Source organism: Mus caroli, unplaced genomic scaffold (genome assembly GCF_978045245.1).
Source record: "Mus caroli unplaced genomic scaffold, Mus_caroli_1 scaffold_17, whole genome shotgun sequence".
Lineage (NCBI taxonomy): Eukaryota > Metazoa > Chordata > Mammalia > Rodentia > Muridae > Mus > Mus caroli.
Window position 1 is genome coordinate 51844572 of NW_028227272.1, and position 16087 is coordinate 51860658.

Genomic DNA, 16087 nt, shown 5'->3' on the forward strand with positions numbered 1-16087 from the left:
CCAGTGAGCTCTGGGGATTCCCCTTCTTTCCTCTTGGCCTTCTCAGTGTGATGGTTGAATGTGTTTGGATGTGTTTCTCCAGGGTTGTTGAATCTGAGCTCAGATCATCTTGCTTATACTGGAGACACTGCATGGACTCAGCCATCTTTCTGGCTCCCTATCAGCAACCTTCCATTGATGAAAGTAACCCCTCTGTCAGATTCAGCTAGGATATAGAACTTGAGTTCTTCAAGTGCAAAGAGCTAAATTATATCAAGAATTTGATTGAGCCTAGAAACAAATTCTTCTCCTGGCCTCTACATCAAAGACTAGCTCAGGTTACATAGCATTCTGGCCTTGTGATACCCAGGGCACAGAAACTAACTGGGCTTACCCATGACCTCCAGAACAGCTAGATAACATATTGGTGCTGTTTTAAGCTGGAGTGTTTGCGGGTATTAGTTTTGCAGCACTAAAAACTAATACAATTCTTTTAGAAGCTGATGGCTATTCATCTTAACTAGGAATGTGTTAAGAAATGTTATCTGAAATCATACCCACTTTTTTTCCACATTCATTCTATAATGAATATGTAAAATGCAACATCCATTAGAATGACTTCAGAAATAATTACACGAACCACAAGCAATGCCACAGCTCTTCTCATACATATCGTATTAAAAGGGAGGGAAGAGAAAAGAGGCATAGAAGAATACATACCATTTCATGGCTGATCACTCCACTGCTCCATTTATAGAATACTAACAAGTATAAAAATGAAATTGTAGTGTTTGTGGGGTGTATATATAGGGACATAGGGCATAGTATGCAAAGAAAAACAAAATTATTACCAATACATTCATGGCAAGGTTGCCTTTGGGAGAGCAGAGATCAAAAGGAAAGAATATGGAGATAGCAGCAGCTTTGTTGCAGAATGATTTATCAAGACCTAGATAGTGATTTCTCTGTGTATAACCTTATGATGTATCGCTAGACGGAACATTCATTTTACACCATTTTTATATATTTAATGCACTGAAGCCAATAATGGACTTTCATATCCTTCAAATTACAACTCAAGACTTACTCTTAAACCCAGATACTTTAGTGGAACATCTGGGAGATGCAGATGGAAGAAGGCTCTCCTTATCTAAAAGCCCAAGTCTTTTCTCTTCTACCCTGGATTGACAAAAGTGGTCTACGTTCACTGCCCTTATCTCTCTGTGTATGCTGAAGGAGAATCACCAAAGTTTGAACATGGTTGTAAATTATTTCTGAAGGAGCTCCCAAGTGCTCTGACTCACCATCTCTGCAATTTTCTTACATCATTTCATTTGCTTCTGTTCTTTGCTTCTACTCTAAAGGCAGCAGAGACGCTGTCAAGGAGGCTGATACTAATGCATCCAGCACTGTTACTTCACTGATGGGCTGTCCCTTTTAGACTAATGTGATGGGGCAGAAGCAGTATTGAAGATGAAATGCTGACAGCTGTCCCTTCCCCAAACCCAGCCAATACAGAATAATCCTGCTCTGTTCTATATGATTGCCAACCCCCTCCCAAAAAAAAAAAGAGGAAAAAAACTAAAATTGGAACATTGAAACTTTGTCCCATGAATAGCATTCAAAATGGCAGGGTCTGTATTGTTTGGCAGGAAGGAGTCTGTCTATTAACTCTGTTATCCAAAGCTGACACTCAGCTTAAATAAAATAAGAATAGCACTATTGTGACCCCCAAAATAATAAAAATATATGCATCCTTACTAAAGAATATGTTGTCATGTCCCCCCTCTCTGTTTGTGTGTGTTGTTATATACTTAGTGTGAATGTGCACATATGTGCTTATCATGCCTGTGGAGGCCAAAGATTGCTGTCAAGCATCTTTCTTTTATTTCACCCCAACCTTATATGTTAAGCTCTCAGTTAACTTGAATCTCACAGATTTACTAGACCATCTGGCCAATAAGGTTTGGAGATCTGCCTGTCACTAGTTACCCTACCATAGCAATGGGGTTATACTCACATGCCATTAGGACCAGCTTATTATGATATATATTTCCAAGAAGATTCCTGAATAATATAGACTGAGCAAGACTACAATCCAAGGAAGCCTTTATATTTGAACTCAGACTTAACACATTCACCAAATCAGCCCATGCCTTTCTGTAAACCCCACTTCATATCAGCTAATCCATTTCTGTGAAAACTTACATGATATTGTCTTATTTTTATTCATCCAAATTCCACTCTATATTGTTTGATCCTTCTCCATACAAGCTTGCATCATATCAGAATCTCTCTTTGATAACTCTGATCTCTGACCTTTGTTGGCTGATACCTCTCCATGCAAACCATACCACTTCCTGTTTCTAAGAGGGCTCTATGAATTTCCAACAACAGTCTCAGAGTACTCAATATCCTGGCCACCTGTTCTATCCATTCTTTTAGATTCTTCCAATTACAGCTCAAGACTTAATTCTTTTTTTTTATTAGATATTTTCTTTATTCACATTTCAAATGCTATCCCAAAAGTTCCCTGTACGCTCCCCCCGACCCTGCTCCCCTACCCACCACCTACCACTTCTTGGTCCTGGTGTCCCCCTGTACTGGGGCATATAAAGTTTGCAAGACCAAGGGGCCTCTCCTCCCAATGATGGCCGACTAGGCCATCTTCTACTACATATGCAGCTAGAGACATGAGCTCTGGGGGTACTTGTTAGTTCATATTGTTATTCTACCTATAGGGTTGCAGACCCCTTTAGCTCCTTGGGTACTTTCTCTAGCTCTTCCATTGGGCCCTGTGTTCCATCCAATAGCTGACTGTGAGCATTCACTTCTGTATTTACCAGGCACTGGCATAGCCTCACACGAGACAGCTATATCAAGACTTAATTCTTAAAATAAGATATTGATTAGTTACTCTCACAAGCTTTCTGCCACCATTTTAATTTCAGGAAGAATACAATTGCAGATCAAAGAGTTTGTTGCTGGCTTGATTTTTATGTTTCTCCTTTGATAGTATACCATCTTTCTGAACCAAAGATGCTAGAACATAGGTGTGGAGCCTCTGTGTAATTTGCAGGCTTAACATCTCCACCTTCAATGATTTACACAGGTATTGTCTTTAGCAATGGAGCCTTGCTGTCAGTTTCTATAGAACCACCTATAGTCTTGGCAACACACTAGGTTGTTCAGGGATTCCAATGGAACTACTTTGAGCAACCAGTCATTAAGAAAAAAGACCTATGACACTCTTCTAAATTTTTAGCAATCCATGGTCTACAGAGATCGGTTTAGCTTCCTAAATCTGTTGTAATATATAAACACAGTGGTAAAGGCCAAAGGTAAAACAATATAACTTGATTTTTTTTTATTTATAAATGTCAGAACGCTTGTTTTACTTGAGCCCAAATCAAGATGTGATGAGAACTGTGTTCTGTAGATTTTTTTATATCTAATTTTTTATTAAGTATTTTCTTCATTACATTTCAAATGCTATCCCAAAAGTCCCCCAGACCCTCCCCTCCCACTCCCCTAACCACCCACTCATACTTCTTGGACCTGGCGTTCCCCTGTACAGAGGCATATAAAGTTTGTAGGACAAAGGGGCCTCTCTTACCAATGATAGACAACTAGGCCATCTTCTGATACATTTGCAGCTAGAGACATGAGCTCTGGGGGGTACTGGTTAGTTCATATTGTTGTTACACCTATAGGGTTGCAGACCCCTTTAGCTACTTGGTGCTTTCTCTAGATCCTCCATTGGGGGCCCTGTGTTCCATCCAATAGCTGACTATGAGCATCCATTTCTGTGTTTCCTAGGCCCCAGCATAGCCTCACAAGAGACTTCTTTATCAGGGTCCTTTCAGCAAAATCTTGCTGATATATGCAATGGTGTCAGCGTTTGGAGGCTGATTATGGGATGGATCCCCCGGGTATGGCAGGCTCTAGATGGTCCATCCTTTCCTTTCAGCTCCAAACTTTGTCTCTGTAACTCCTTCCATGGGTGTTTTGTTCCCAATTCTAAGAAAGGGGCACTTTGGTCTTAGTTCTTGAGTTTCATGTGTTTTGCAAATTGTATCTTGTATCCTGGGTATTCTAAGTTTCTGGGCTAATATCCACTTATCAGTGAGGACATATCATGTGAGTTCTTCTGTGATTGGGTTACCTCACTCAGGATGATGCCCTCCAGGTCCATCCATTTGCCTAGGAATTTCATAAATTCATTCTTTTTAATAGCTGAGTAGTACTCCACTGTGTAAATGTACCACATTTTCTGTATCCATTCCTCTGTTGAGGGACTTATGGGTTCTTTCCAGCTTCAGGCTATTATAAATAAGGCTGCTATGAATATAGTGGAGCATGTGTCCTTCTTACCTGTTGGAACATCTTCTGGATATATGCCCAGGAGAGGTATTGCAGGATCCTCTATTAGTACTATGTCCAATTTTCTGAGGAACCGACAGACTGATTTCCAGAGTGGTTGTACAAGCTTGCAATCCCACCAACAATGGAGGAGTGTTCCTCTTTATCCACATCCTTGCCAGCATCTGCTGTCACCTGAACTTTTGATCTTAGCCATTCTGACTGGTGTGAGTGGAATCTCAGAGTCGTTTTGAGTTGCATTTCCCTGATGATTAAGGATGTTGAACCTTTTTATATCTAATTTTTTATTAAGTATTTTCTTCATTTACATTTCAAATGCTATTCCAAAAGTCCCCCAGCCATTGGGTATTCCTCAGGTGAGAATTCTTTGTTTAGCTCTAAGCCTCATTTTTTAGAGGCTTAGATTATTTGATTTTCTGGAGTCCACCTTCTTGAGTTCTTTATATATATTGGATATTTGACCACTATCTGATTTCGGATTGGTAAAGATCATTTCCCAATATGTTGGTGGACTTTTTGTCTTATTGACAGTGTCTTTTTGCCTTACAGAAGATTTGCAATTTTATGAGGTCCCATTTGTAGATTCTCGATCTTACAGCACAAGCTGTTCTATTCAGGAATTTTTCCCCTGTGCCCATATCTTCGAGGCTTTTCCTCACTTTCTCCTCTATAAGTTTCCCTGTCTCTGGTTTTATGTGGAGTTCCTTGATCCACTTAAATTTGACCTTAGTACAAGGAGATAGGAATGGATTAATTCACATTCTTCTACATGATAACTGCTACTTGTGCCAGCACGATTTGTTGAAAATGCTGTCTATTTTTCCACTGGATGGTTTTACCTACATTTTCAAAGATCAAATAACCATATGTGTGTGGGTTCATTTTTGGGTCTTCAATTCTATTCCATTGGTCTACTTGTCTGTTTGTATACCAGTACCATGCAGTTTTTATCACAATTGCTCTGTAGTAGAGCTTTAGTTCAGGCAGGGTGATTCCACCAGAGATTGTTTCATCATTGAGAAGAGTTTTTGCTATCCTAGGTTTTTTGTTATTTCAGATGAATTTGCAAATTGCCCTTTCTAACTCATTGTAAAATGGAGTTGGAATTTTGATGGGGATTGCATTGAATCTGTACATTCCTTTTGGCAAGATAGCCATGTTTACTATATTGATCCTGCCAATTCATGAGCATTGGAGATCTTTCCATGTTCTGAGATCTTCTTTTATTTCTTTTTTCAGAGACTTGAAGTTCTTATCATATAGATCTTTCACTTCCTTGGTTAGAGTAATGCCAAGGTATTTTATATTATTTGTGACTATTGTAAAGGGAATTGTTTCCCTAATTTCTTTCTCAGCCAGATTATCCTTTGTGTAGAGAAAGGCCATTGACTTATTTGAGTTAATTTTATATCCAGCTACTTCACTGAAGCTGTTTATCAGGCTTAGGAGTTCTCTGGTGGTATGTTTCGGGTCACTTATACATACTATCAAATCATCTGCAAAAAGTGATATTTTGACTTCATCTTTTCCAATTTGTATCCCCTTGATCTCCTTTTGTTGTCGAATTGCTGTGACTGGGACTTCAAGTACTATGTTGAATAGGTTGGGAGAAAGTGGGCAGCCTCCTCTACTCCCTGATTTTAGTGGGATTAATTCCAGCTTCTCACGATTTACTTTGATGTTGGCTACTGGTTTGCTGTAGATTACTTTTATCATGTTTAGGTATGGGCCTTGAATTCCTGATCTTTCCAAGACTTCTATCAGGAATGGGTGTTGGATTTTGTCAAATGCTTTCTCAACATCTAATGAGATGATCATGTGGTTTTTGTCTTTGAGTTTGTTTATATAATGGAATACATTGATGGATTTGCATATATTAAATCATCCCTGGAATGAAACCTACTTGGTCAGGAAGGATGATTGTTTTGATGTGTTTTTGGATTTGGTTAGCTAGAATTTCATTGAGTAATTTTGCATTGATATTCATAAGGGAAATTGGTGTGAAATTCTCTATCTTTGTTGGGTCCTTCTGTGGTTTAGGTATCAGAGTAATTGTGGCTTCATACAATGAGTTGGGTAGAGTACCTTCTGCTTCTATTTTGTGGAATAGTTTGTGAAAAACTAGAATTGGATCTTCTTTGAAGGTCTGATAGAACACTGCACTAAACCCATTTGGTCCTGGGCTTTTTTTTTTTTTTTTTTTTTTTTTTTTTTTAGTTGGGAGACTATTAATGACTGCTTCTATTTCCTTAGGAGATATAGGACTGTTTAGATCATTAATCTGATCCTGATTTAACTTTGGTACCTGGTATGTGTCTAGAAATTTGTCCATGTCATCCCGGTTCTCCAATTTTGTTGAGTATAGCCTTTTGTAGAAGGATCTGATGGTGTTTTGGATTTCTTCAGGATCTGTTGTTATGTCTCCCTTTTCATTTCTGATTTTGTTAATTAGGATGCTGTCCCTATGCCCACTAGTAAGTCTGGATAAGGGTTTATCTATCTTGTTGATTTTCTCAAAGAACGAGCTCCTAGTTTGGTTAATTCTTTGAATAGTTCTTCTTGTTTCCACTTGGTTGATTTCCCCCTGTGTTTATTTTCTGACATCTACTCCTCTTGGGAAAATTTGCTTCTTGTTGTTCTATAGCTTTTAGGTGTGTTGTCAAACTGCTAGTGTGTGCTCTCTCTAGTTTCTTTTTAGAGGCACTCAGAGCTATGAGTTTTCCTCTTAGAAATGCTTTCATTGTGTCCCATAAATTTGGGTGTGTTGTGGCTTCATTTTTATTAAACTCTAAAAAGTCTTTAATTCCTGTCTTTATTCCTTCCTTGACCAAGGTATCATTGGGTAGAGTGTTGTTTAGTTTCCACATGAATATAGACTTTCTATTATTTATGTTGTTATTGAAGATCAGCCTTAGTCCATGGTGATTTGATAGGATGCATGGGACAATTTCAATATTTTTGTATCTGTTGAGGCCTGTTTTGTGACCAATTATATGGTCAATTTTCAACAAGGTACCATGAGGTGCTGAGAAAAATATATATCCTTTTGTTATAGGATAAAATGTTCTGTAGATAACTGTTAAGTCCATTTGTTTAATAACTTCTGTTTGTTTCACTGTGTCCCTGTTTAGTTTATGTTTCTACTATCTGTCCTTTGATGAAAGTGGTGTGTTGAAGTTTCCCTCTATTATTGTGTGACGTGCAATATGAGCTTTGAGCTTTACTAAGGTTTCTTTAATAAATGTGGCTGACCTTTTATTTGGAGCATAGAATTCACAATTGAGATTTCCTCTCAGAAGATTTTACCTTTGATGAATATGAAGTGCCCCAACTTGTGTTTTTGATAACTTTCAGTTGGAATTCAGTTTTATTCGATATTAGAATGGCTACTCCAGCTTGTTTCTTCAGACCATTTGCTTGGAAAATTGTTTGCAAGCCTTTCACTCTGAGGTAGTGTCTGTCTTTTTCCCTGAGATGGGTTTTCTCTAAGCAGCAAAATGTTGGGTCCTGTTTGTGTAGTCAATCTGTTAGTCTATGTCTTTTTATTGGGGATTTGAGTCCATTGATATTAAGAGATATTAAGGAAAAGTAATTTTTGCTTCCAATTTTTTTTGTTGTTAGAGTTGGCATTCTCTTCTTGTGGCTGTCTTCTTTTAGGTTTGTTGAAGGATTACTTTCTTGCTTTTTCTAGGACATAGTTTCCGTCCTTGTATTGGTTTTTTTTTTTTTTCTGTTATTATCCTTTGAAGGGCTGAATTTGTGGAAAGATATTGTTTGAATTTGGTTTTGTCATGGAATACTTTGGTTTCTCCATCTATAGTAGTTGAAAGTTTGGCTGGGTATAGTAGCCTGGGCTGGCATTTGTGTTCTCTTAGTGTCTGTATAACATCTGTCCAGGATCTTCAGGCTTTCATAGTCTCTGGTGAAAAGTCTGGTGTAATTCTGATAGGCCTGCCTTTATATGTTACTTGACCTTTTTCCCTTACTGCTTTTAATATTCTATCTTTATTTAGTACATTTGTTGTTCTGATTATTATGTGTTAGCAGGAATTTCTTTTCTGGTCTAGTCTATTTGGAGTTCTGTAGGCTTCTTGTATGTTCATGGGCATCTTTTTCTTTAGGTTTGGGAAGTTTTCTTCTATAATTTTGTTGAAGATATTTGCTGGCCCTTTAAGTTGAACATCTTCATTCTCATCTACTCCTATTATCCATAGGTTTGGTCTTCTCATTATGTCCTGGATTTCCTGGATGTTCTGACTTAGGATCTTTTTTGCATTTTGTATTTTCTTTGATTGTTTTGCTGATGTTCTCTATGGAATCTTCTGCACCTGAGATTCTCTCTTCCATCTCTTGTATTCTGCTGCTGATGCTATGGTTCCAGATTTCTTTCCTAGGGTTTTTATTTCTAGCATTGCCTCACTTTGGGTTTTCTTTATTGTATCTACTTCCCCTTTTAGGTCTTGTATGGTTTTGTTCAATTCCAGCATCTCTTTGGTTGTGTTTTCCTGTTTTTCTTAAAGACTTGTACCTCCTAAGTGAGTTATTAAAGTCCTTCTAAATGTCCTCTACCATCATCATGAGATATACTTTTAATTCTGGGTCTAGCTTTTCGGGTGTGTTGGGGTATCCAGGACTGGGTGAGGTGGGAGTGCTGGGTTATGATGATGGTGAGTGGTCTTGGTTTCTGTTAGTAAGATTCTTACATTTGCCTTTAGTCATTTGGTAATCTCTGGAGTTAGTTGTTATAGTTGTCTCTGTTTAGAGTTTGTTCCTCCCATTGTTCTGTTAGGTGCTCTCAGCAGACCTGGGAGACTAGCTCTCTCCTGAGTTTCAGTGGTCAGAGTACTCTCTGCTGTCAAGGTTTCCTCTTGCAGGGAATTTGCACAGCTATCTGGCGTTCTGACCTGCCTCCTGGCAGAAGATGAAGGCCAAAACAGGGCCTGTCCCACAAGCTGTGTAGGTTCTGTAGTCAGCATTCTCACCTACACAGACTAGTCTCTGAGGGATCTGGGAACCAAGATGGCTCCCCCAGGAGCTCTGGCAAAGCCCTCCCAGGCGGGTGTTCTGTGGATTTTAAGCAGGGGTTTACTTGCTTCTCTTTTTCCATTTTTTGTTTGTTTGTTTGTTTGTTTGTTTGTTTGTTTGTTTTTCAAGATAGGGTTTCTCTGTATAGCCCTGGCTGTCCTGGAACTCACTTTGTAGACCAGTCTGGCTTTGAACTCAGAAATCTGGCTACCTCTGCCTCCCAAGTGCTGGGATTAAAGGCGTGTGCCACCACACTCGGCTCTCCTTTTCAACTTTCAAGGCTCCCTACACATCTTAGCTCAGGTTCTGTTATTGCCTATGTCAGCTGCAGTGTGGTTCCCTTTTTCCCTTAATACCTCATTCTCTGTGCCTATCCCTCCTTTGCCTTCTTCAGTATTCTCTCCCCATCTTCCTTCTTTCCCACCTTTCTTATTCCTAACTACTTTTGTGTCTTGACATCTCTTTATGTATCACATTATATTGGGCCCATCTATCGTCCAAGAAAATTCTGTAACCTCAAGGATCTTTATACAATCATACCTACAAAGCCCCTTTTGCTGTGCACAATAACATAAGCATATGTTCTGGAAATCAAAAGTCATCAGAAGACCATTATTATACACACCACAGAAATAAGATAATTTGTTCAAAATTCATCTAATTTGGAGGTCATAGAGATGGTATTTTTAAATTCTGGCTTTCAAATCTGTAATTGTCAAAGCTATAGTAGACTGATCCCACTTGTTTTCTACATTGTTTAACATGGTATTTATTTGTTACAGGAATCTGCAACAAATAAAGAAAAAAAATCAAAGTAAAACCTAACAAGCACAAAGATACCCTAATGCCACACTTAAACAATATGCCATTCAAAACAGCAGGATGAATATTTCCCATTGACCCATTCACAAAACCTGAAAAGCGATATTGGCTTTGATACCATCAGACCAACAATGAGGCTCACTTAGCTTTGTAAAGAGGACTGCACAGTTGGGATGATAATGCTATTCAACACTAACAGAGAACCTGAATCTGTAAAGGACATTGTTCAACTCATGTTTCTAAAACAAAAGTGGAAATGGGAGCATCTAGGGTCCTGGTCATTTAAAGAGCATGTTAGGAAAAAGAAAATGGAAGATGGCAGGCAGGCAAATTATACCAGTAAAAGTCTCCGATGGCACCATTTTGTAGCATGCATACAATTCTTTGCAAAAAAAAAAAACACTGAGTATAAGTTGTAAGAAGGAAGCTATTGGACAGGCTGCAGAATACATACCCATAAAGGATGAAAGAAGCTTGCTTGGTGCTCCAAAAGGCACAATAATCTGTATCAAGATATTGAACATATGAAGGTCAAAATACTCAGATTTCAACAAGAATAATTACACTAGTATTTTTAATACAGTTGTGGTCAGTGCAATTCTTAAGAACCTTTTAACAAACTAAGCCAAAAGTTCATTTTAACAAGTATCTGAGATGCTTCTTATTCACGTTTGTATAAGTGCTACAAAGAAAATAAGATCAATAGAGCATAAAGAAATAAACACAGATATCACCAGGCCAAAACAAGTTTTAGAGCTATTAATATTCAAATAATAATATGTAAATTAAGCAATACCATCACTATAGCCTGACCCTTAAGTACAAATTCCTACAGACTCTTGACATTGAATGGAGTGAAAAGGAACCCAAGTAGTACCTATCTTTTAGTCAATACTTTTGTGTCTATCATGAGGCCTTCCCAGTAGAGATGTTCATGAAGCAGCACAACTACACAAACCTTGTGAGAGATACTATTCCCTGGCTCTGCAGATATAAAACTCTTTCTGGTTATGAGCATATTGATAAATGATTTAAAATCACATATTTTATCATGTGCCTTTCCTCAAACAAAGAAATAAACATATTGATACTGCTTATTGAGTTTCTCTCCTTTTAATTTCAAAGATTTACCAGTGGAAGTCAAGGTTTATAAAATTCCCTGAAATATTTCTATTACTAACAAATATCCTATGTTCATAGAAATGTTGGCAAAAATAATTTTGCTCAATAACTAAGAATGACAAGAAACCATCAAGATCTGAGAGTTGTTTTCCTCTGTCAGGTTATGTACAACCTGAGTTTATCATAGGGAGAGTTCAAACTCATCTACCCACCTTCATAGAAGAATACAAATAAAATCAGTATTTCCAGTTTAGTATGTTCATCCAGCTAACTCTAAGTATTCTGTGTCCATAACGATATTTGTTCTTTCCCATGTTGTCATAGATCACAGTTTTCCCTTTAAATTTAAATTTTACATTTTTCAGGTTCTAACAAGCAAGGTCCCAAAACAAAGGCAAGTTCTCAAAATTAGATGGATTTTTTTTAATCAAGCTTTTCTCTGTCTTTCTTTCTCCCTCCTTTTCTAGTGGCTAAACAAAACTTCCATTTAAAGTCACAGCATGGTTTGGAAAGGCCAAAGAATACTTAGACATTTCTCTCCAAGCACTGTGTCTTTCAGTATGAACAACAGCCAAAGGTTATTACAAACCAAGCAGAAGAAAAGGCACTGCAACCACTGGGGGAGGCCATGCCACTGTGGTGAGTGACTCTGAAAATCATCAGTTTTGGGTATTTTCTCTCTTCATTAGTGCTGATAAATAGTTGCAGGAACAGACACCACAAGAAAAGAAGAGATAGCAGTGAAGAAAGAACCATGGGCATTTTTCATATTATTGTGCCTTTAGTGCCCATTTTTAGTTATAATGATTTCTTAAGGAATGAAAATGTTCACAAAAGCATGAATGAGCATGGTGATGTTCATATTATCACTTGATAATGTGGGAATATCATAAACTAACTAATGTGGGCTCTCATGCTGCTGATCTTGGCAGGTATCATTTCGGACAGCAGTTTGAATGAACACTCCATACCTGACAGAGTGTCTCACTAGGGAAGAAGAACTCATATCTTAAATTCTGATAACATTGTGTCCATTGTCTCTTAGATGTCTGGGTAGCACAATGCAGAGAGTCAAATTAGAAAGCAGCTAAGATCCATGAACTAATTACAAAAAGCCATGCCAAAATCACTGAAGAGAGCAGTCACTGAGAGACCATGGTCCAAGACCATTGCTTCTCAACCTGCCTAATCCTATGACCCTTTAATATATTTCCTTTCATTGTTGTGACCCCCAGCCATAAAATTATTTTTATTGCTATTTCATTCTTGCAATTTTGCTACTGTTATGAAGTATAATATAAATATCTGTATTTTCTGATGGTCTCAGGTGACCCCTGTGGGAGTTTCATTCAGCCCTGAAAGGAGCTGTGGCCCACACATTGAAACCATTGGTCTAGGGACAGAAAACAAAGGCTATAAGACCTGCCCTTTCAACTGGAGCTCACAATTGCATACCTGCATATATAGCTAAGAGGATTAAATGACCATTAACTCATGTGATCCCTGGGTTCAGAACAACAACAACAAAAAAACCCAACAACAACAACAAAAAAAAAACACTCCACTTACTGAGTTTCCCTATTCAGGAGGCATTGGCTCATTCATTTATACATCACCAGTGGCCCACTATATGCAGATTCCTCTTTTAGACACTTAGGACACCATAATGAACATAACAGGCACATTTGCAATCTTTGAATTCTTGGTTTTGAAAACCTCTAAATTACAGGAAGGAGTAATTTCTCAATTTCATCTAACTAAGATAACAAAACCTCAGGAACAAAAACATTTGAAAGAGACACAAACGAGCAAGAATCTGGAAGGATAATGAGCCGGATTTGCAATGAGCCGGATTTACAATGAGCCAGCCCATCAACACGTTATGCATATTACCTGTGCCGAGGTTCAAGTGCACATGTGCATGCATATGCACACATGCATCATTCTTTTTAAGCTTCTGTTAAGGTAGCCTGACAGTTAAAAATAATTTTTCCAGAGGTACATATGAGAAATGAAAGTAATTTTCTTGGTAATGCCATGAGTAAGCCCCAATCCAGCTAAGTCTTTCCAAGTGACTTGCACGTGGCACTAAGCAGTCATCAGTTCACCTACCTCTTGAGAGCAGGCTTAAGTAAAAAGCTTATTCATGGTTACAAATATAACAAAAATATCACTAAATCATCTATTTGTCATTCAAGGTTACCAATTTCATTTTATAAAGAATGCAGCTGCTAGTTCAGGAGTTACCAGTGAGCAAATGATTGTATTGTACAACCTACAATGCCCATAATCAGCTTATACCACATCAACTTATATCACTCAGTCTGTAAGGAACTACTTCTGGGTGGCCTTAGAGGACTAACATGGAGGCCTGCTTAGAAATCACTTCAAGTATTCCCTCTCTAAACATTGCAGTCTAAACAAAGTGTCTATCTCATACTCTATATTCTTTGTTGTATGGGCCACAAAATCATCCAGTCTCTACTAAAGGTGTTATGGACACCATCACAATGTGTGTGTGTGTGTGTGTGTTTTCAGAAATATCAAAAGAAAACTACAGTGCAGAGAGAGAGAGAGAGTAACATGCTGTCTTAAAATGTTATCCATTGGAATAAAGGATTTCAATCATGCAAATATAGACATTCATGTTTTCAAGTTAAAATTCATCCATATAGATGTTTATATTATTCACATAACTTCAGAGAAATTGCTCTACAAAGAGGAAATAAGATTAAAGCAATCCAAAACCACCACAGTTAAACTTGTCATAACAAACAATAGCTAAGCAGAGTTTTAATTAATTTTCATTGTCCAGCATAACATATGAGAGAGCATTATCAGCTTTCACACCTTGGTTATTTCCCATCGGTATTGGTTTCATGACCTTCTAATGAAGATAGTCTGTCTGATAAGAATGTAGCTTTGATTTTACCCATTCTGACCAGTGTAAGATGGAATCATAAAGTTGTTTTGATTTGCATTCCCCTAATAGCTAAGGTTGTTGAACATTTCTTTAAGAGTTTCTTAGTCATTTGAGACTCCTCTGTTGAGAATTTTCTGTTTAGATCTATATATCATTTTTAATTGGATTATTTAGTTTGGTAATATCTAGTTTCTTGAATTCTTTATATATTTTGAATATTAGCACTCTGTCAGATGTGGGGATGGGGAAAACCTTTTACCTTTTACCAGTGTCTTCTACTTTATAGAGGTTTATCAATTTCATGAGGTTTCATTTATTAATTGTTGATTTTTGGTGCCTGCACTATTGGTGCTCTGTCCAGAAAGTTGTCCCCTGCCTAGCATAATCACCATCTGAAAGACCAGAGAGAGTTCATCCAGACCTAGGGTCTGACTTGGGTCTTCTGCATATATATTATAGTTGTATAGCTCAGTGTTCCTGTGAGATCCATAACAGTGGGAGGAATGTCTGTCTTTGATTTTTCTGCTTGCCTTTGGGGCCCTTTTCTGACTACTGGGTTGCCTCTTTCAGCCTTATTATGAGGACATATGCCTGGTCTTATAGAAGGAAAGAAGAGAGATGGAGGGAGGGGTAGAGGAAGAGAAAGAAAGAAGGAAGGGAAGGGAAGGGAAGGGAAGGGAAGGGAAGGGAAGGGAAGGGAAGGGAAGGGAAGGGAAGGGAAGGGAAGGAAGGAAAGAATGGAGGAAAGAAGGAAGGGAGGGAGGGAGGGAGGAAGGAAGGAAGGAAGGAAGGAAGGAAGGAAGGAAGGAAGGAAGGAAGATCGTAATTATTAAGCACACACATACACATTAGTTCCTTATTTCCTTGAATAAAAGAAAACAATGGAGATGAATTTCTGGGTGAAGGTCACTGATGACTCTACTTTGAGAAAAAAAAGTTATGATAAGTAAGGAGAAAGAAGCACAGATGTGGTTCAGAGCCAGTGGGTGAGTCAAAGATTAAAAGATCTTTGTCTGAACTTTCCCAACTAAAAGCCAATGTTAAATCTTATCTAGAGAAAACCCTATGTGAAAGGGGTGCTTTAGTTTGGGTATGATTTGCATGTAGATAAAGGACCCATTGCAGTTGAGAGATTGATCTATGTTTGTTTGGTTGGTTGGTTTGGTTTTTTTAAGTACCATATTTTTTATTAGAAATTTTCTTCATTTACATTTCAAATGCTATGCCCAAAGCCCCCTATACCCTACCATGGCCCTGCTCCCCAGCCCACCCACTCCCACTTCGTGGCCTTGGTATTCCCCTATACTGGGGCATATGATCTTTGCAATACCAAGGGCCTCTCCTCCCATTGATGGCCAACTAGGCCATCCTCTGCTACATATGCAACTAGAGACACAGCTAATGGGAGTACTGGTTAGTTCATATTGTTGTTCATATTCATTGTAGTTCCATTGTGTGCTAGTGATCCTGTGAGAGTGTGGTCCTTAAGCTACTGGGTGCCCAACACTCCAACCATTGTTACTTACTATGATTAAATGCAGATCCAATCCAAGCCAGTGCAGTTGCCACACCCTTAAAGTAGCCTGGGTCAGGAGTTTTGAAAGACTCCTGCACACCTGACTAGTGCATTATAGAAAAGAATATAATAAGGTTTGAGATAAAGGAAATCACAGGCAGTTAGCAAAATATTGTCACGTTATTTAAGAGAAAAATACAAAAGGAATTTGAGATCATACTCCAACTTTTACTGCTATTTTTTGCCCCCCCTTGGGATGAAATTCAGTAAAAATAACATTACAATAAGGGGCACTAAAGACTTTAATCTACATTCTA